The following is a 21,518-nucleotide window of genomic DNA, read 5'->3' as shown; positions in this document are numbered from 1 at the left end:
CTTCATATTCAGAAACAACCTTTTTTTGTAAACATTATGTGGTTGAGCACTATCGCTATGCAAGAGGCCTGTTGCATGTGGATTGTGTTGACTAGTGAATGAATGCTTAATGGTATTACATATTTAATAGCAAACCAAATGCTAGCCAAGTGCTCTGTTGTGTTTACCTGGGAGAACAGAGTGGGAGAGAGTACATTAAATGGATGAGTAAGCAGGTTTCCACTCTTGATTTCGCTACCAGAGCCATCAGCACTTTTTCAAGCATATTCTTAAGAACCTAGATGGCACACCATTGCTAATTTTCTATACAGTCAGAAGCACCTACTGCCTGTGAATTAAAATCTGGCAGGTAAGAGAAATGACAGAAATTTCAAAATTTACAGATGTTGATATCAAAGATCTTCAGAGGTGCAGAATGCTGTAAATTACAAAAGCCTACAAGACCGTTATTACTTGTTCTGGGAGACCAGGGCCTGCTGCGGTATTCTTAACTTCTCTATCAAGAAACAATTAAGGAGATACACACCATCTTGAAATCTCCAAATGAGACTAGCAGAAGAAACTGCAGACAGATGGCCCAGGTGCAGCATCCTAAGAGCAGCGCACACTGCATCGCAATGAAGGAAACTATTACCTCACTGAGTATAATTTAGAACTGTGTTTTCATTAAGTCAAGAGATTTCAACATGTTTGCCTTAGCACGCAGTTCAATGTGAAGATGTCTAGATCTCACACTGAAGCCCTACAATTTAAGCCACAGGGTTCTTCAAAACAGATATTTCACAAAAGTAATAGGGACGTCTGACTGATTTCCCAATTTTTCACAGCACAGAGATCCAAGAAATCTCATTCACAAGATGGTGTTTTTACTGGCGTCCCCAACTGACAATGACAGCAAAGATGAAACTCAGGGAGCCTCCAAACCTAGTTCAAAGGTTCATGATCCGTTGCATCCTTCTAATAGCACTGCAGGGTACTATGGGGGATGTATACGTTAGTCACCCCATGAGAGAGAAGAACTAGGGTTACAAATGCTATTTTAATTCTTTAAGGCAAAGGCAGGAGCCAAATCCCAATCTCTTGATAACTCAGTATCAACTCACATTCTCACATTGGGTTGTACAAAGCGCAATGGAAAATGATTCATTTGATCTTTGTAGGCAACCAAATTAGATTTTTTTTTTAACTTGAATATCCATTTAACACCATCCAGGTCAAATTGAGTGTTAAAGGCTGTGTCTACACAAAGGAAACCATTGCACTTAGACTTAATTAAACAACAACAACAACACTAGAATATAGGAAATTGATTGATTCAAGATCTTAATGTATTTACCTTAATGCTCTCATCAATTTGCTCTCTCCATGTTGCAGTCTTAGGATAAACAATTGTTTTGTTCTGCTTTGTTTCCTTATATTTTGAAGCTCATCACGTCAACAGTGAACAAGTCACAGCATGGAGCTGAAGCTCTGCAGCTACATCTCCGACTGCACTTGATGCTGACCACATGACCCCCTCCTGTCTTGGATCACACCATGCCACTCTTCTGTTTGTTATTCTCCTCCTCCTCCACCTTCTAGGAATATTATTTCTCCAGAGACCAATTTGTGAATCATGCTGCCTGGATTCAAATCCCAGATCTGCCACTTACTTGAGTTTCCATTTCCTTACCTATATCTCACGGTTATTGTAAAGATTTAAGAAGTCAATGCTTATAAAGAACTTGGAACCATGCCTGGCAAATGGTAACTACTCAATACATGTTCATATAGTCATCATCATCATCATGCCATGATCTCCTCTCAAATGTAGGCCATGTATCCTGACCCCCAGTTTTCATGTCAAGGAACATCACCTAGAGTTAACATTTCCAGTTCTTTTCAGCCTGTCTTCACGTCTTTCCCATTAAAAAAAAAAAAAAATTGAGTGGCTTACTTGATGATGAGCTTGGGAGAGAGGAAGCCCACCTTTTATCTAATCTGCCTGCATGCATAGCCAATGTTCTGATTCACTCTCCTTTCAAAAGCCAGGGTAAGCAACTATGTCTAACTGCTGGGTGAAATATTCACAAAGCTTTGGCCTCAGAAACAGCCATGTTCAGCCAACTTTATCAGCAATCAAGGTAGTATTTCCATCGCTGTCTGTCTGACCCTGTGTTTGACTCCATATGGGTATCAAACTCTGCAGGGGAAGAGCAATGTTCCCCGTAGGTCAGCTACAGGCTCGGTAGTACCCGGCAGCCCGATTGTGTCCTTTCTCCTGCATGCTCAATCCACTATATCAAGTTCCATCTCTCTTCTGAGGGCACAGCTGTGTATCCACATCTGGGACAGAGCTGCCCCAGCACTTCAAACACTGTCCAAAACAGAATTCACATCTTCGCTCTGGCTACGACCGCCTATTCCTGACCTTAATGTCTCTGACATTCACCTTATCTCCCAAGCCAAAATCCCTGGTGTTTTTACTCTTGTTTGCTCACCTCACATGTTCAATTTTACTTCCGTTATGTATCCCATATTCTTTCTCTCCTCTTCATTTACTCTTCCACATCCTTAATTTAGACTCTCCTCATTTTGTATACATTATAATCTCTTACTCTTTTGCACTATCACCAATCTTTCCCCCTTCTCTCCATTTACCAACTGCTAGAAGAGTGACCTTGCTAAAACAACAGCAACGACAACAAAATAATCCAATAGCTTTCCTAAGTTAAGTGTGAACTCCTTGGAGTAACACTTGCCACTATTTCAACCCTGTCTAACTCTCCAGCCCAATTCTTCATGACTAATCTCCTCCAGGAGAGTAATCTGATATGCCTTATGTCTTGGCCATACTGCACCCTTTCAAGAATACTGAGATTTAGTCGCATACCTATTTGGAGGTTTAAGTAGAAAAATAATAAATGTCATCAAGATAAAATTAATCCTATCGGGATCCCTGGGTGGCGCAGCGGTTTGGCGCCTGCCTTTGGCCCAGGGCGCGATCCTGGAGACCCGGGATCGAATCCCATATCAGGCTCCCGGTGCATGGAGCCTGCTTCTCCCTCTGCCTGTGTCTCTGCCTCTCTCTCTCTCTGTGACTATCATAAGTAAATAAATAAAAATTAAAAAAAAAATTAATCCTATCATCACTAAAAATTTCATCCCACCTATATGAATAAAGATCTTTGAGTACATCAAACATGCATTCAAATTATGGGTTGAACGATGTTTTCCTTTATGTCACATTAATTTTAGCATCTCTTGTAAGTGAAAAGAAATCCAACAAGTTAGTCTCAAGTCCTAGTTCACACTGTCCTCATCATGGAGCTCACCAGGCTCAAAATGTGGTCTTCCAGGCCCCTAGGCATCCTATGGCTGTTCCCTTTGTCTGCAGTCTTCTTTCCTAATCTCTACCATACCCCAACCATAATCCTCACAGCACCCATTATTGGCTCTATTAGGACCCTAAATACATGCTCTTGAAATGCCTCTTTATTTTGCCTGTCTGCCCCCTCCAAACTCATTTAAGTCAATATCTCATTGACCAGTGAGTCATTAGCACTTACCATCACTCTTGCACGTAGTAGGTGTTCAATAACAGCTTATTAAAAAATTAATGAGTAAAGTGTTTACATTATACCACACATTATGGTAAATATAAGAGATAGAACAATGAGGTAGAGGGACACAAAACCAAGCAAAATGTACTATACTGACTTTAAGAAGTTTACAATATACTTTGGAGAACAAAATTAAGTGATACACACCAGCTCTATTAATGTTTTTTCCCTATTTTTCAAATAATATCAACAATACTTCTTCAATGTATTTGGATGCAGAAAAAAAAACATGAAGAATTACATTTATTGATAACAGGGAATTCAATGGAAAGTCAATCATTGTTTTTGACAGTTTATTTCAGAATTGTTTATTGCCTTTAGTGACTCCTAATTGGGAAAAACTGACCGTTCCCTTCAGCAGCCATAGCTACCATTGTCCTTATTTTATGTGAGCCATACATGTGTGCCAAAGCTAGTTTTATGTGCAGTGGGTTTATGTTTCATTAACTTTGACAATAGCTGTTGATCTTTTTCCCCATGCTCTTAAAATTTCACTCTTGCACATACCTATAAATAATGTTACCCTGTCTTGGAACATGGACTCTGAAACACGTCATCTTGAAGCTAATCATAGATCATGCTGCTGTCACTGATTCCAGGCTTCAACTCTTAATAGCTTGATAAAGCTGTGGCTTTAAGTCCACCACTGGTTGAGTACATTACTAGGGCAATGTCCCTGATTTTATCCACACTAAAAAGTCATCTTTGAGTCATTTCACTTTTTGAACAGAACATCGTGAGCATTTTCCACCAAAACTTAATTAATCATATTTTAATCAGGCCCTGTTACAACTTGCATGCCAGACTGTTCTAGGAAAAACAGTAGGTTAGTCAGCCAGCTAATAAAGCTCAACTGGTAAATTGCTGAGTTTACTTCTTGCTGCATGGATGATACAGTCAGACATTTCTGGGTCCTCAGACATGACTCAGAGGCTGCAAATGTCCTGCAGGCACATTCATAGACAACTTACCAAGGACCATTGAGACACTTAGACTCCTTTTTCTTTTCTTTTCTTTTTTTTTTTTTTAACCTATGTCTCTAAAAAGCTATAAGGATTGGGAGAAATCAGTTGTAAGGCCCTTTTACCTGATGACAGCATGATTGCATTGTGCTGGTCGTGAGCCAGGAAAGAGGAGAGTGGCCATGGTCAACCAGACATGGGGTCCCTGGAGGTTTGTGCCTGGACTCGCAACTAACCCATTAAGTTAATTCAGCACGTCCAACATAACTATTTAGGTTTTGAGAGTACTAAACGTAACCAACTCAGAGAATAGAATTCCAAAGAACATCTAAAGATTGCTAACCACTAATTTTTTCTTACTAAGCACGTCTCCAACTTGTGAGCATTGCCAGTTGACTTTCTATCCTCTCAGAACTTTGAGTCAAGGTAATAATAGATCTTCTACACAGACATGACTAATATGCCACAAACTCAAGGTCTCCACTGTGCTGTTTGTGAGAAGGTATAGCAAAGAAAGAAGAAAATGGAAAGATTCTGAATATTTCGCAAACACGGTCTATAAATTTAAAATGCATATACAGAGCTTAAAAATTGTTATAGATCCTGTTTGGTAAACCACTCTATGAAAGACCGGTCCTTTGTTATTTAGATAAAGTTTCCCAAATATATCAAAACGTCTCAACAAGACATGCTACCTGAATAGATGTGTCTGGAGGGAACACACAAGCTAGGGCAAGAGGCAACTTAAAAAGAACAATTAAATGTCCTAATAAACCAAGTAACAGTTGCTACAAGGATTATGGTCGGGGAATGGAAAAGGTTAGCAAAGGCTCTTTAAAAGAAGTGATGTCTATCTCAAGACCAGAAGGTCAAGAGGACTGTGAAGGTGAAAATTTCAGGGAAAAGAGACAGCCCACGCAATTCCTAGAAGCCAGATTGTGTTTTGAGCCTGGGGAGTTCCATGGTTCTCACACAAGTTCCCCCAAAAAAGTCCACTAACTATATTGGCCAAATACATGGGGGCTTTGTTGGAGAAACGTGTCTTTTAGGTCTTTGGACCACACAGGAGACCTTGGTTAAACTGAATTCCAGTCTCTAAAGCAATGCATTCGCAGCAGGCTCTAGTATATCACATTCCCCTGCCCAAACCTCCCCCTCCCTACTCACACATAAGATTTCCAGATTTTTAGAAAATTGTTAACCTAGAACCAAAATCCAGACACTTTACAGTTTAAGCAAAATACCAAACTTTTTTCTTAATCCTCCATCTTAAGATACGCTCTCCACTGGTTTTTCCTCTGACATAATTATAAATCCACATTACAAAATGAAACGACTGTCTCATTACCGGCCACCTTCTCAACTGGAAATTAAACATTTCTTTCTAGTGGCATTTCTGTAATTGCTTTTAACTTGATACATTTGCCTTTCTTCTCTTTGACCATGAATTCAGTAAGAGTTAGGCGCTCCTCTTAAATGTCTTTGCATTCCTCATGGGCATAATAAAATTTCTTAAAAACAAGTAACAAATGAATGCTGTTGATTGAAAAGACATACGATATAACTATAATGGGTTTTATTCAGAGCCCAAAGCTGGAAATAAGCTTTCCAGCCAGGAAGGACAGAAAAGCTTCGAGAATAACAGATTTCTTCACACCTTCATTTTGTATCTCAGCAAAAAATACGATAGTTTTTAAACCAAAATGATGACCAGAACTATTTCAGATATTTCAACCCTAGATCTCAAAGCAAAACTAAGAGAATTTGTAATGAAGCATACAGAATCTTGCCTGTGTTACAAACACTATTGAAATTTGATCGTAAAAATGAAAAGCTTGAACATCCATATTACCTAAGCAAAGACTTGGATATGCCAAGAAAACCACATTGTACTCCTGCTAGATACATCCCATCCCGCGTATGTGTGTGTATGTGTGTGTGCGATTAGTATTCCTACTTTAAATGTACACCTATGAAAAAAATACAAAATAAATGTATACCTATGTTTCTTAAAGACCCAGAAATCACTACTAAGTTTGAATCAAAAAGTAGCCTGTAATAACAATCAAAATTAGCATTTATAGAGCGCGCACTCCATGCCAGGTACTATTCTAATAAAACTCTGCATATATTAGCTCAGTGTATTACAACAACTCTATACATTAGCTGCCCTCAAATCTTTAAAGATGAAGGGATGGAAGCACAGGAGTTCAGGTCTCTTCTCAAGTAACACAGCTAATATTTGGCATGGTGGGAATCTAACCTAGCCGGTCTCCAGCCCCCACTTAGCCACTATACTAAAATATTCTTAAAAAAGAAAGACACGATTTCTGAGAAAGGAAACCAACTCTTTATCCAAATGATTACACAGTAATCTCCCAGCATTGAACTAGATGGCCAGACAGATGATGTGATGTTTGATAAAGGAAGGGATCACCGAAGAAAATATTTTGAATGTGTCTAAAAGCTTAATGAAATAAAATGTTTATTTAAAAGGAACTAATTGGGGAAGAAATATCTCAGATTATTCTTTTTTATAGGTTAATATTTAGCACAGTAACACATAGCTATAGTTGTGACCAATGTTTTAACGAGACAGTTCTCAGAGCTGCCTTTTCTTCTTGCCTCTGCGTCTACGATCTCAGGCAGCCACTGGCAACTCGGCTTTTGCATTGCTTACTTCTCTATTTCTAATGCTATACTATTATTGTTTTCTTTTCTTGACCTTATCAACTGATTTCCTACTGTGTAATATATGTCTTCATGGTTGGTGAGCATCCAATATTGCTGTTAAGAAAAACCAATGTCATTCTGACTCTTGGTCCTTCATATTTGACCTTTCTCTCTGGGTCTTTTTCTCTCCCTCTCAAAGGTTTTAGGACATTGTCTTTTTTCCCCAGGCTCAAAAATTTTAGAACGATGTCATTTTATGTGGGCTTTCTTTGAAATGGCACTCCATGCACCCTTTCAGAATGGAAAAAAAAAATGTTATTAGGTCCTAGGGAATTTTCTTATATTACTTCTTTGATGATTTTCTCCCTTCCGTTTTCTCTTTTCATTTTGGATCCATTTTAAATATTCAACCTCATGGACTGATTCTTGAATATTCTTATCTTTTCCCTCCTGTTTTCAACTCTGTCCATATTGTACAAGATTTCCTCAAGTTCTGCTTCTAAACTTGCTATTTATTGTTCTGTTCTCAGTCATGAAAGCTACATTCTTTTATCTCTCTGAGAACAGCTTTTGTGTTTTGTGGTTGTTTTTTGTTTGGTTGGGTTTTTTTTTTTTTTTTTTTTCTGTTTTAGTTCTGTTCTCTTACTTGCATTATCTCCCGTTTCTGAAAGCCCTGTTTTTTCCTAGTTGTTTTGGTTCCTCTTTCTGTAAGAGCCTTTTCTCAGATCCCTGGTACCATTGACAGTCTAGTGAGAATTTACACTTAACAGTGAGATGCTAAAATTCAAATAGAAGCTCTTTGCTTGTTAACAGGTAGCTGTCACTGAAGGGTTTTCAGGCTAAAATCCCTCTCTTAGTAGGGGGCTCCCAAATATTAGTACCACCAAGACTTTTCCCTTAGGCCAGTTGAGTCCTCCCAGGAAATTACCTAATCTCAGGCCTGGAGGGGCAGGGGGGAGGTCAAGGGTTGGCTGGTATCTCTGTACTGTTTCTCTAATTCTTTGCCTAAGAAGAGAAGGGAAGAAAATAAGTGCACAAAGCTCACCATGTTTAACTAGAAGACAGACACGTGAGACTTTATTCTTCATTTCAGGAAGTTAAGATAACTTAAAGGGAAAAGAAAATAGCTTTTTATTTATCCTGTTTTTCTTAGGCAAAGATTATTTATGACCCTGAGTCATCATGTGAGCTCTTCAAGCCAATGCTTTTTAAGATACAAACTTAACAAACTCTATTAGGAGTGATGGTTAGATTCGGCAACTCGAACAACATAGGAATTGCAAAGATTTATCAGTAGCCCCTTTTAATTGCTGCTATCCCAAAAAATGGAAGAAAAAAGTTTGATGTTTTTTAAAAAATGAATAAATACATAACAGTTTGCCTTCCTCAGATTTGTGCTGCACTGACTTCTTTAATTCAGAGTAAAATGTCACAACAGCATTTTGCATATTCCTTCCAAATGTTTTAATAACTGTTTTATATATTCTCTTTTATAATTAACCCATCTTTCTTTCTTTTGCATCTATGTTATGTCTCTCTTTTGCCCCACAGTTGTCTTTTCTATGAAACAGAGGAATAATGCCTAGTTTTAGAGCCAAGATGTTCAAGTAATGCTCCAGAGGTAGTTCTGCCTTTAGGAGAATCCTGATCCAGTGGTTCAAATCATGATAATTTCTTGTAGAGTTTAAACCCTCTTCACCTTTGTGATGCTGTCTCCTACCACTCACCTCCTTGTTCATTCCATCCAACCACGCTGGCCTCCTCCGCATATCTTGAACACATGAGCTCATTCTATAGCTTTTACCATACAAATTATGGCACCCCAGTTTCTGGTCAGTTCCTAGACTGGTGTACAATCACGTGGGAATAACATTAATGTGAGATAAAGCATATATGCAGATAACCATTACTTGATTTTTTAAAGTAAGCTCCATGCCCAATGTAGGCCTCTACCTCACAATCCCAAGATCAAGAGTTGCATGCTCCACTGACTGAGCCAGCCAGGCGCCCCAACCATTATTTAATGAAAATGGAATGCTTTATTTTAAAATTATATAATTGATGACTTTTTAAAAATTTTTACCTTTGTTTCACAAACTAAACATAGAACCAGATTTAAAGCTGTAAGTATATGCATAGATTTTTGTTTTTAAGAGTTTTGTTTTTACTTGTTTTAAACGCCACATGTCTTGAAAAGTATTAGATGTTGGGCATGGGAAGGAAGCTTTAAAAGCTTTAGCTTGTACACCTCTATGTTGTGTGAGGTTAAAATATTAAAGAAAAGCTTCAGTACTATTGTATTTAATTTGATAAGCTGTACCTACACAAGCACCAATGCACGCACGCACAAATTAAAGTACTATATGGAGTAAATCAAAGTAGAACAATTAAGGAGAAACACCTATTTGAAAGAATCAGAAAGAAAAGATTATTTTAAGCACTCTGGATAGCTATAGAATCCCTGGAAAATGATTTTTTGGTAAAAGTAAAACTGGAGAAATGGTAATTTTTTTCATTTTCGGAGATTTGCAATGTGTCACTTAAAGCCACAGCTGTTTACTTAATTTTCCTCCAGATTGGCTCACCGGTCTGAGAACAGGATCATGACTTACTTCTTTTCTTAAGGTCAGAAAGGACTGATCACTCTGGTCTCAGGGCAGCTGCATTTTAGCTTGGTGCTGAAAATTTATTGCGTCAGCAGGCTTTTCTGCTTCAGCTTATTAGAAACCCAAGCAATATCAAGAGCAAATTCTATTTATTTGACTGAACTAAAAATAGACATTTGCTCTTGGCTCTAATTTTTAATTCAGTTTTTACCAGATGGGTTAAGACCCTTGCTCTGCTACCCCCCACTGTGTGGTCTGAATCATCAATATGGAACCTAACATGCCCTTCTTTCCAGAAAAGTCCACTAGTCAGTCAGATGTGTGTTTCCCTTCTAGAGGATATTTTTGTCACAAATCATGGGCATCAGTTCCATTAGGAACTCTGTCACCAGCTATCTTAGTCCTCCCATGGGAAGGAACCTGGGTGTTAAATTATTTTCACAAAGATACAAACGGTATTTGTGTTAGCCATGGAAGTCTTCTGCTCTGACGTCCCTTCAAGAGAACCTGCTGAGATGGAGGTAATTGGGCAGACAAGCTCCAGCTTCCACATCTTCCAATCAGCTGGAATTGTCACCTGAAGCCACCTTCTCCTCAGGCTGCTATCAGCCAATGACTGATCATAGCTGGGACAATAGAGTTGGGTCTTTACAACTCAGGACTCCCCTGACAGACAGTGTCTGCTCGGGAGCTGCCCAGCAGCCCAGCTAACACTGAGAGCCACCCTGCAGCCTGAAACGCCACCTGCCCCAACCTTCTTCCTTCCTTCCTCTTGTCACAGGTGTCACATCAGCATGGTGGCCCAAAGACGTCCTCTCCTGTTCTTTCCACTTCCTCTCCCCTTTACCCTATCACATCAGTGAGCTCAGAAGCATTTGGTAAATCGGGCATTGATGTTAATATAACTTGGACGTTGTGGGGATTCATACGCAATTTTTTCCTGAGAGGTTGGATAACCTTCAACTGGAAAAGAAAGAGTCATCCATTCTGCTAGTGTTTACCGTCCTTTCCAGATCTACCGTAAGAAACCTTAAAATGAGCAGTTATCCTCCGAGTTGCCCGGTCAGGGAGCCTCACACCATCTCTGCACCCCACACTTGGGCGGATTTACCCTTCCTCCTGGGCAGCTCTGCTCTGCGAAACTCCACTTCCATCTCTAGTATCTTGGCACCACGAGCAAGTGTTTACATTTCACCGGTTTTTACCTTCTGAGTGTCCCCAAAGCAGCTCCCAGTCACCCTGAGTCAGCCAGCTCTGCTCAGGTTATCATCTGAGATCATTTTCTGTGGTGGTTGTCCGTTCTTTGGTTACACATTAGAGAGGCGTGCGGGCTACGACATTATTGTCTTTCAGCTCCAGACCCACCTGCATCTGTTCCCTAACAGCCAGCTCAGTGCCTTAGAACGCCACTCATTTAGGACTCCACATTTTCCACGTGCCCAGTGTCTGGGCGGAACTAGACCTTCTGCTCAGGATCTTGCAAGGCTGTTACCAAGGTGTCAGCCCCGCTGTGGTTGTCTTCGGGAGCTCAGAGTCTCTTCTTCTAAGTTCATTCAAGGTGTTGTCAGGTTGCCTTTGAGAAACTGAGGCCCTTGTGTTTTTTCTAGCTGTTGGCCAGTCTCAGGTCCTGTAGGCTGCCCCCAGCTCCTTGCTACGTGGTCCCTGTAGGCAGCTCACCCCATGGATGCTTCCTTCTTCTGGGCCCACGGGGGCACCTCTCTGATCTCTAGTCCCTCTCCAGTTGGCCACGACAGAGTCTGTACAGCTGCACCGCACTCCGAGGAGGGCCTATATCCCATCCCTACTTGCCATATAACATAACCCAGTGCAGGGGCCACTGTCCCATGACGTTCCCAGGTCCTGCCACACCTGCAGCCCACCCCCGAGCCCAGCTCACAACATTGCGGGTCGCGCAGAAGGATCCTTCTGTGCTCTGCTTTCTGATGCCGGAGCTGAAGCTCTGCAAACCACACGTCCCCCTTGCCATCTGGCCCTCTGAGTTTCTGACGGTGAGGGCAGGAAGGGACGGAAAGGCTGCGGAAGAGAAAGGTCTTATTCTTCTTTGTTTGCTCGCTGTTCCCGTCAGCATCGCCCCGGCGACAGCCTTCTCCTCTGGGGCAGCAGCTGGGTTCAGTCTGCAGTGTTGCAGCAAAAACCACCTCACTGTATCCCCTCAGAGATCTGAAACCCTGTTCCACGGGACAGCTCCGAGCTCCCGAGACCCCACCGTGGGTGGGCTAGCGCTGCAACTCCAAGGTTTTGTACTGACCTCACTGGGTCCCTTCTCATTTCTGATGAGCCCATTTTCCTTTCTTGTTCCCCCAAACCTAGAGTCAGAGCACTGTCTTTCTGTTATTGTTTTGTGTCATCCCAATTTCCCCTTTTTTACTTTTTCAGTTCTCCAATACTTGTTTAAGCGATTGCTCATAATAAATTCTTTCTGCAAAATAGCTGGTGTGGTTTCTGTATTTCGGATCTGACCCCAGCTGACACAATAGGTTTTGAATAGTCTGCTCTACTGCTACTTTTTCCAGGCCCTCTTATTTTGTGAGAGGTATTGTAAAATACAGGTTATTCAGAAATGTATATATTGGATAACAGCAAAATTGTTTGTAATCTTCTACATTTCTAATGTCTAAGGTTCTTCTTTCATATGTATATACAGTAATTTATTCATCTAGTTTCCTATCTTAGATTATTTCAAATATTTTGCTATTATACATAATCCCATCATAAATACCCATAGATAAAAATATATCAGCTGATTCCTTACAGTGAATTCTGAGAAGTGAAACTATGAGGCTAAAAGGGAAAAACATTTTTATAGCTTTTGATGATAGCAAATTTTCTTTCTGAAAGGTTATAATAATTTAAACTCTACCAGCCATGAAGGAGAATGTCCATTCCCCTATGCTCTTACCGACCCATTACTTTCTTCATCTGGTAAAATAGTTGGCATTTTGATAAATGGAAAACGGCATCTCATTTTAATTCATCATCAATAGTCAAAACCTTTTCCTTATGTGTGTTTGGACTGTTCACTTCTTTTGTGACTTGCCAGTCACCGTGCCTCTTCTAACCCCTTCAACCAGAATGAATATTATGCTCCTTTCAGCCTCAGTAATACTTTATTTGCATTTGCCATTTACCATACTCAGCTACTAGTCCACCATTGGTTATGGGCACCTTCCTCTGTTTCTTTTGGTCATTATCACAGTCTATTATTTTTCACCAATGGCTTACTCTTCATACTTCTTTACTCTTTCCTACACTTTCTATGGATATAAATCTACATGGAAGAATGTGTGTTATACAAGTGGCCCCTTCTTATGTCAGAACAAATTTGGAAGTTGACCAATGGTTGTTAGACTATAAGATACCTTAGACTTTTTCCAGCACTTATGGTTTATGTTTCTCTGGTCATACTTCAGGCTGTGCTCTGGTAAACTAGCTTTCTTCAAATAATTGGATAGTTTCTAAAGACATATTATACATAACTTTTAGAGATCAGATCATTCTAGTAAATTTGGGTGAAGTCTTATAAATGAATCCTATAATACTGAATTACTTCCATGAAATGACAATAAAAGTCAAATATTTAATAACACTCTGGTATAAGATATAATCAAATAGTTTTGTTGCTCACTAGCTTCTTGATTGTAGATAAATCATTTAACATCTTTAATCCTCAATTTTCCCACCTGAGAGATGGATATAACAATAAATACTTAATCAATATTAATTGGATAAAAAAATATTAATTGGATAAACAAAGCACTATTCAGAAAATTAAATGATGAAATGTATGTCAAACCTTTAGCACAATTTTGACATCAGTCAGTCAACAAACAATTATTGAGTCCCTATTATGTTTCAGGCACTCTTCTAGACTATGGGGATATAAAGCTTAATAAAGCATAGGAAGTATTTGCCCTCGTTGAGCTTAAATTCTTTTTTTTTAAGATTTTACTTATTTATTTATGATTTTACTTATTTATTCATGACAGACGCACAGAGAGAGAGACAGAGACACAGGCAGAGGGAGAAGCAGGCTCCATGCAGGGAGCCCAATGTGGGACTTGATCCCGGGACTCCAGGATCATGCCCCAAGGCTGAAGCCAGGCACTAAACCGCTGAGTCACCCAGGGATCCCCTCATTGAGCTTAAATTCTAATGAAAAGAGATAAACAATTAACAAATAAATAATAAAATATGTAATGTACTTAATGGAAGAAATAAAAGGGAAGGAAAACAAAGCAGTTATCAGTTCTACTCTAATACTGCAGTAATCAAGTTAGGCAAACTGACCAAAGTAAGGGTTATAGGATGCAGAAGCAGTCCCAACGACTAGAAGTAAATTTAATTTATGAAAGAGCATACTCTGCAGATTAGTGCAGAAAGGATCGACTCTTCAATAGAGATTCTAGATAAACCAGTTATCACATGGAAAAGAATGAAATTTGATCTATACGTCCCACCATTCACCAAAATTTATTTGAGCCAGATTAACATCTTTTTTTTAAAGGAAAAACTATAAACTGTTAGAAGACAATATAGAAAACTCTCTGCAAGACCTTGAGAGAACAAATAATTTCTTGAAACAAAACAAAGGCTAACTGCATTAGCCAGTGTTCTCCAGAGAAACAGAACCAATAGGATGTATGTATACAAAGAGAGATTTATTATAAGGAATTGGCTCACCTAATTAAGGCCAACTAGTTCCAAGATCTGCAATCAGCAAACTGGATACCCAGGAGAACTGCTCATGTAAGTTCCAGTCTGAATGTCAGTCCGCTTGAGACCCAGAAAGAGCTACTGTTTCAGTTCAAGTTGATGGGCAGGAAAGAACCAATGTGCCACCTCAAGGCAATAGCCAGAAGTTCCTTCGTATGTGAGCGCCAACCTTCTGTTCTATTCAAATCTTCAACTAATTAGATAAATTCCATTAACATTAGGGAGGGCAATCTACTCAGTCTGCTTATTCAAATGTTCATGCCGTCCAAAAACATCCCAGAGTAATCCTCAGCCAAATATTTGGGCACCCTTTTGCCAGTCAAACTGATACATAAACTCATCTGTTACAAGTCCACCCCTTGTCTGGCACCCATACGCATCTCCTTAAATGGTACTTAATCTCCAAATAAAGACAATAACGAGGTTATGATTCAACTTAACATAATTCAACTGGCCTGCCTACAACCAACAATACACTAACCCCTTCCCCAGAAGAGGAGATAAAGTCTGTGAGAGATGTTTACTCTTCTTGATACTCTAGGACTTAAATATTATGATATAAAATTAACAGTGCTTAAATACTATGATAAAGAGTCAATATATCTTATGTTACATGATGAGGGAATAAGACAGGGAACAAAAACAAAAATACCACATATATATACATATATATATATAAATGTATTCTATATAGTACACAAACATTTTCATAAGAAAATAAGGAGAGAATACTCTTACAGTCTTTGTTTCTGTAAATGGACACATGGTTGTAGCAGGTATTTACAGCAACTTTCTTCCACTACTCATCCCATATTCCCTTTGACCTCAGAGCAAACATCTCAACTGGTTATGGTTCTTTACCTGATGGGGTGACTCAAACCTTTATCCCCGAAGGGTCTGGGCCATGAGTAGTCACACCTAGATTGGGTTGTGGTACCTTTCCATTGACCTTAATCACAGGGCAAGATAATACAAAGAGTTACTCTAGGGAATCTCTGTATTCCAGACATACTCATCCTATAGGCCAACAGAGCATGGAAGGCCATATAAAGGCCATATGGGCCAATAAAGTCATGGAAATAGGTCACTAGGGATAACAATAAGGGGTGCCACTCTGATCTTCACCATCCCTGGACCTATGAATCCTGGCTATAAGAGAAAAATATCATGCGTTGCGTGCTGATGCAGGGCATACAGCCTTCTAGTGAAACTTGCCCCCATTTTAAAAGTGAACTCCCTATAAAGCTGGGATTTCATCCTGTGTTATAATTCAGCCAGCTACAAAATGAGATTATAGATTTGACTTTCAGCAGTCCCAGCTTTGTGGCTACAGGAAATAAGGCTCTCTTTCAAGGCACACATAGAAGCCTTCAAGCAATTTATGTGCTTCTTGAACTGAGACTTCAAATCTCTGAGCTCATTTTTTTTTCACTACTTTATCTGGTGACATTAGGGACAATGAGCCAATCTTGTCCTATTCATTAGTTTGACAAAAATGTTTGAAAGCTTTATATACACAGTCACTCAGCTTCTTGCTTTTTACAAGTGTTTGATTAGGAGCATCCAATGGTGCTATTTTGAGATCTATATTGACAGATTATGCCATGAACTACTAGTACTCTCTTTACTGCTAGAAATAGAGCCATTATCATCTTTAAATCTAATCGGATTAGAGAGCCAGTTCTAGAAACCAATTTAAGGAAACTTGAATTTTTACCGGAACCAATTCAGGAAACTCATCCTTAAAATTCCATTCTTCTAGAACCACTTTTGGTAGGAAAGTCTGTATTGGGACATCCCATGGCCCAGTCAAGTTGACATATAAAATCACCATCACGTAACCGCAAAGCAAAACCTAATAAATTCAGCCACATTAAAATTAAGAACTTCTGCTCATCAAAAGATATCACAAACAATCTGAGAAACAAGCCACAAATTAAGAAAGGACAATTGCAACATAAGTGACACATAAGGATTACTATCCAGAATGTGTAAACAGCTCCTATGAATCAATCTCACTTATAATCAAGGCAATGAAATGAAAACCAAAAAGAGATAGCATTTCACACCAGGGATTGGCAAAACAATTTCAAGTATCAGTAAAGATATGAAGCAACTCATACCCACTCTAGTGGGAGGGTAATTTGCTATGATCACTTCTGAAAATTATTTCACATTTCTAGTAAAGCTGAATGTGCACATATCCTATGACCTAGCAATTCTCTTGGGAATATACCCTAAAATCCTAGAACAACTCTTGCTCTTATGCAATAGGACCTGTACAGAAGTAGTCCTACCAGTAATACCCATTACTGGTAATGGGTGTGCTAAAAATGGGTTAGCTAAAATCTGCAAACAGATTGCTTCCCAATGTCCATCAGCATTAAAATGAACACAATAATTACTATATATACACATATATATATGTATATATGTATGTGTGTGTGTGTATAGTGGAATACTGTATGTCAGTGGCAATAAATAAACTGCAGCTACATGCATCACCATTACATGGGCATTGAGTCAATGAAGAATATAATAACAATAGTAATAAAGATGAAAACAGCAGGGGCACTTGGGTGGCTCAGTTGGTTAAGCGTCTGCCTTTGGCTCAGGTCATGATCCCAGGAGTTCTGGGATGGAGCCCCACGTCGGGCTCCCTGCTCAGCGGGGAGCCTGCTTCTCCCTCTCCCCCTGCCATTCCTTCTGCTTATGCTCTCTGGCTCTCTCTATCTCTCTGTCAAATAAATAAAATCTTTAAAAATTAAAAATGATGATAATGGCTAATATAGAAGCTCTTTATTATTACCAAGTTTTTCTCTAAGTGCCATTTAGATAGGCATACCTAAGAGATATAGGTTTGGTTCCAGACCACTGCAGTAAAGCAAATATTACAATGAAGTGAGTCAAATGAATTTTTTGGTTTTCAGAGCATATAAAAGTCATGTTTATACTCTACTGCCGGCTGTTAAGTGTGCACTAGCCGTATGTCTAAAAAACAATGTATCTATCTTCATTAAAAAATACGTTACCGCTAAAAAAGTGCTAACGATCATGCGAAGTTTCAGTAGGTTGTAATCTGTATGCTGGTGGAGGGTATTGCCTCCATATCAATGGCTGCTGACTCCTCAGGGTGGTGGTTGCCGAAGGCTGGGGTGGCTGTGGCAACTACTTAAAATAAGACAATGAAATTTGCCACATTACTTGACTTTTCCTTCCACAAATGATTTCTCTATAGTGTGCAGTGCTGTTCGATAGCATTTTACCCGCAGTAGATATTCTTTCCAGACTGGAGTTAATCCTCTCAATCCCTGCTGTGCTTCATCCACTAAGTTTATGTTCCTTTGTTGTCACTTCAACAATCTTCACAGCATCTTCATCAGGAGGAGATTCCATGTCAAGGAACCACTTTCTTTGTGCAGCCATAATAAGCGACTTCTCATCAGTTCAAGTTGGATCATAAGATTGCAGCAATTCTCAGGCTCCACTTCTAATTCTAGTTCTCTTGCTATTCCCACTTCTGTAGTTACTTCTTCCATTGAAGCTCTGAACCCTCAATGTATCCATGAGGGTTGGAATCTGCTTCTTCCAAACTCCTGTTAATGTTGACAGTTTGACCCTTCTCATGAGTTTTGAATGCTCTTAATGGCATCTAGGATGGTGAATTTCTTCCAGAAGGTTTTCAATTTACTTTGCCCAGGTCCATCAGAGGAATCAACCTAACTACGGCAGCTACAGCCTAATGAAATGTATATCTTAAATAATAAGATTGGGAAATAAAAGTGACTCCTTGGCCCATGGGCTGCAGAATGGATATCGGTTTAGCAGGCATGAAAACATTGATCTCATTGTCCACCTCCATCAGAGTTCTTGGCTTACTAGGTGCATTGTCAATGACCAGTGATATGGTGAAAGGAATCTTTTTTCTGAGCAGTAGATCTCAACAGTGGGCCAAAAATATTCAGCAAACATGCTATAAACAGATGTTATCATCCAGTCTTTGCTATTCCACTGATAAGAGCATAAGCAAGGGATACAGCATAATTCTTAAGGGCCATAGGATTTGGGGAATGGTAAATGAGTGTTGGCTTCAACTTCAAGTCACCAGCTGCATTAGCCCCTAACAAGAGGGTCAATTTGTCTTTTAAAGCTTTGAAACCGGCAATTGACTTTCTCTCTAGTTATGCAAACCTTCCAATAGAAGGCTTTTTCATCTACGTTGAAACTCTGTTGTTTAGTGCAGCCGCCTTCATTAACTCTCTGAGCTAGATCTTCTGAATAACTTGCTACAGCTTCCACATCAGGACTTGCTGCTTCACCTTGCACCCTTCTGTTAACGGGGACAGCTTCTTTCCTTAAACCTCATGAAGCAACCTGTGCTAGCTTCTAGCTTTTCTTCTGCAGCTTCCTCACTTCTCCCAGCCTTCAGAGAATTAAAGAGAGGTAGGGCCTTGCTCTGGATCAAGCTTTGGCTTAAGGGAATGTTGTGGCTGGTTTGATCTTCTATCCAGACCACTCAGACCTTCTCCACGTCAGCAGTAAGACTGTTCTGCTTTTCTATTGTTTGCATGTTCACTGGAGAAGCTGTCTTAACTTCTTTCAAGAACTTTTCCTTGGCATCCATAACTTGGCTGTTTGGTGCAAGAGGCCTAGCTTTCAGCCTATCTTGACTTTCCACATGCCTTCTTCACTAAGCTCAATCATTTCTAGCTTTCAGTTTAGAGATGTGTGACTCTTCCTTTTACCTGAATATGTAGACACCATTATAGGGTTCCTAATTGGCCTAATTTCAATATTGTTGTGTTCCAGGGAATAGGGAGGCCTGGGGAAAGGCATAGAGACTGAGGAACCAGCCAGTCAATGGAGTGGTCAGAAAATATACAAAATTTATCAATTAAGTTTGCATCTTATATGGGCATCATAATAGTAACATGAAAGATCATTGATCACCGATGACCGTAACAAATATAATAATGACGGAGTTTGAAATATTGCTAGAATTACCAAAATGTGACACAAGAGACACAAGATGAGCAAATGCTATTGGGAAAATAGAGACAAAAGAGTTGGTCAAGGCACAGTTGCCACAAACCTGCAATTTGTGGGGGAAATAAAAAGCAGTATCTGTGAAGCACAGTAACATGAGGTATGCCTGTAAAACTTAACCCTGCAAGAATGCTGTGAGCTATGTACAATTATTGTTCTCATTTTACAGATGACAAAACTGCAATCAGAAGGATAAAATAATTTGCTCAAGTTGACCCAGCTACCCAGTGAAGCGAAGCAGGATTTCAAGCTTGGCGAATATGAATAGTCCATGGAGTGTAGCTATGTATGTTCAAAAATTGGCATTACCAAGCACTGCATTTGGGGATACCCATATACATGCTTATTATATGAAGAAATATATGGAGGACAAGGGGCATCTGGGTGGCCCAGTCAGTTAAATTCCAACCCTTGGTTTCAGCCCAGGTCATAACTTCAGGGTTGTGAGATTGAGCCTGGAGTAAGGCTCTGTGCTCAACAGGGAATCTACTTGAGATTCTCTCTCAAGTAGATTCCCTGGCCTCCACTCCATTCTCTCTCCCTCCACTTGTTCTCTCTCTCTCTCTCTCTCTCTCTCTCAAATAAATAAATATATCTTTAAAAGTATACACGAGAATGAGTCACATGATATTTTTCCTCTAGGTGAAGTAGAAGGGGGCATATTTTGATAGTTTCAAAATTACTGGAATTCTTTCATTTCTTAAGCTGAGTGATGGCTATGTTTTCATTCATTTTATTGTAATTCTTTAATCTAAACTTCTATATTTAATCTATACATATACATATACATTCATTTTATTGTAATTCTTTAAACTTCTATATTTAATCTATACATATATACACACATGCACTCTATGTGATGGTTGAATATGCTTTCCTGCTACTCATCTTTTATCTCAGATTTAAGCAAGATTTCTTTTTTTTTTTAATTTTTTTTTTTTTTATTTATTTAGTCACAGAGAGAGAGAGAGAGAGAGAGAGAGAGGCAGAGACACAGGCAGAGGGAGAAGCAGGCTCCATGCACCGGGAGCCCGATGTGGGACTCGATCCCGGGTCTCCAGGATCGCGCCCTGGGCCAAAGGCAGGCGCCAAACCGCTGCGCCACCCAGGGATCCTTAAGCAAGATTTCTCCTTAGCATTTATTTGAAACTCAAAGCCACGAGGAGACTCCTTTCTCACCACATCCCTTCCCAACTAAAGTGAGTCAGAATGACCTGGTCCATAAATGGGGATAAAGGAAAAACAAAAAGAAAAACATGGAGGGAAGATTAGTTAATATTTTTGAACAATTATATTATCACAGAAGAAGGAAATGTGGGAGAAGAGAAAAAAAATAGATAAGGTAGGAGGGAAAGAGTAGAAGTGAAAGAGGTGAAGATAAAATGGTATGGAAGAAATGAAAAGGGAAGGGAAGGGAAGGGGAAAGAAAGAAAGAAAGAAAAGAAAGAGAAGGAAGGAAAAGAAAGAAAGAAAGAAAGAAAGAAAGAAAGAAAGAAAGAAAGAAAGAAAGAAAGAAAGAAAGAAAAAGAAAGAAAGATGATAAGAAGATCAGTCAGTGTTCCTGTGAGCAGATCATGTGGTTCACATATGAGAAGCTGAAAGGGACACACTTTTTGCCACTAGACCCTTGTAAAAGGTCAACTGATAATTGCCTGCTAGGAGTGGTGTAGTATAATCCAAAGATCCAGTGGTCTATACTAAACACTAAATGACCAATTTCTACATTAACTTTGAGTAGCCATCATATTCCCCATTCATTGATATTTTGATGATATATTTATTTGACATCAAATGTAAGAGGAAAATTCAAACAAATCAAGGAATGGGTTTAAATAGATGTGTATATCGGTATCAACTTCGGCGAATCGATCAGTCTCACTCTGGGAGGGAGCAGA

The 21,518-nt window shown here is 39.4% G+C and overlaps 1 long non-coding RNA gene across 1 annotated transcript in view; it reads right to left on the bottom strand.

The window, feature by feature from the left end:
- The window catches only part of LOC144282669 (uncharacterized), a 53,009-nt gene extending 38,129 nt beyond the window's left edge, over positions 1 to 14,880 (bottom strand). Inside the window, exon 1 of the long non-coding RNA XR_013351176.1 lies at positions 14,545 to 14,880. This is a non-coding gene — a long non-coding RNA (uncharacterized LOC144282669). The remainder of the gene's footprint in view (positions 1 to 14,544) is intronic.
- Between the last annotated feature and the right edge of the window lie 6,638 nt (positions 14,881 to 21,518).

This window comes from Canis aureus, chromosome 13, assembly GCF_053574225.1.
Source record: "Canis aureus isolate CA01 chromosome 13, VMU_Caureus_v.1.0, whole genome shotgun sequence".
Lineage (NCBI taxonomy): Eukaryota > Metazoa > Chordata > Mammalia > Carnivora > Canidae > Canis > Canis aureus.
The sequence above is the reverse complement of the archived record's forward strand: the minus strand, read 5'-3'. Positions and strand labels throughout refer to the sequence as shown.